General features: G+C 35.4%; 1 protein-coding gene across 1 annotated transcript in view; it reads left to right on the forward strand.

Annotated features, from left to right (window-relative positions):
* The window catches only part of LOC102862822 (norrin-like), a 47,939-nt gene that overhangs the window by 374 nt on the left and 46,202 nt on the right, over positions 1-1,363 (forward strand). The gene's annotated exons all lie outside the window — the stretch shown is intronic.

Below are 1,363 nucleotides of genomic sequence, written 5' to 3' on the forward strand. Positions count from 1 at the left end.
ATTTTGGTGAAATTTCATTTCATATACTTTGGGCATTTTGTCAAGCAAGGGCCAGTGCTTGGAAAAAGACATCATTTTGGAAATGGTTGAGGATCAGCAAAAAAGAAAACGACCCTCAACAAAATGGATTGATACAGTGACTGAAGCAATGAATTTGAGCATGGCAGAGATTGTGATGTGATACAGATTAGGGTAAGGTATTGGTCTGTTGTTAATAAGATTGCTATGAGTTGTAGTTGACAGCATGTAACAACAGTATCACCTTTTGCACTTTTGTCAATTTTTACAGTTGTTAGTAGCTATTAAGTCAGTTTCAATTCTTTGTTTTGCACAAAAGCACAAAACACTGTCCATTCATGCCCCATTCTGACAACATTACAGTTTAAGCCCATTGATTTTGAATGGGAGTGCTTTTCCAAGTCCTTTTCCAAATATAGCTTGAATTTCTCACAGTTCCCTGTTGATGTATCATCAGAACCTTTTAAAATTACCATGAGAAAAATTTTACTTGATAAATTCTCAATTCTTTTAATCGTCATTCTTTGGAATGCCTTCCAAATAGTTAGCCAAGTAGTTACATCCAAATCTCGGTGTGATGGAGTAAGCATTGGATTTATTTGTTGAAACAGCTTTAATTTGTAACCAATGAACTGCTAGAGGCTTATTCTTTACTATTATCTTCAATGCAGGTTGAACTTCTTGCTTCAGTATAGTTGATTCTCCATCATATACTACTTCTTGAAATCACTGAGTGTTGATGAGCTCCTTTTCATTGAATGTTGATGAGTTGCAGTACAGTGACTGTGTATTCCTTCAATTATATTTTTTAAAATTTTTTATTTTATATTGATTTGCTTACAAAGTTGGTATACATTGTGTTTCACTCTATTCTTCATTTACAATGTGTTTCATACTGTCATTCCCATGCTTTGTTTTATATAATTAGTCATAATTGGAGCTTGAATGGTCTTCTCACTAATAAATTTCATTTAATGAAATTGTTCACCTTCAAAGGCTTAGTAATAAAACATTGAACGTATATCTAGGAAACAGTTCACAAAGGTTTTTACAAAGAGCACACTAAGGTGGACGAAACTCCAACTGGTTTCTTCTTTGCAAATATTTTCCTGCAAGATCGTGGTCAAGAGGCATTTGCTAGATGTGTGCTTAATATTTGTCTATCATATGTAGAGAAGACAAAGACTCTCACCACTGGACCAATTGGCAGCGTCAGGATGGATGACGAAGAGATTGAGATTGTTCACAGCTTCAATTTGCTCAGCTCCACAGTCAACACTCTTGGCACCAGCAGTCAGGAAATCAAAAAGCATATCGCGATGGGAAAGTCTGCTGTTAGGGACCT

This window comes from Elephantulus edwardii, unplaced genomic scaffold (assembly GCF_000299155.1).
Source record: "Elephantulus edwardii isolate Elephantulus edwardi_28Jun2011 unplaced genomic scaffold, EleEdw1.0 scaffold00365, whole genome shotgun sequence".
NCBI lineage: Eukaryota > Metazoa > Chordata > Mammalia > Macroscelidea > Macroscelididae > Elephantulus > Elephantulus edwardii.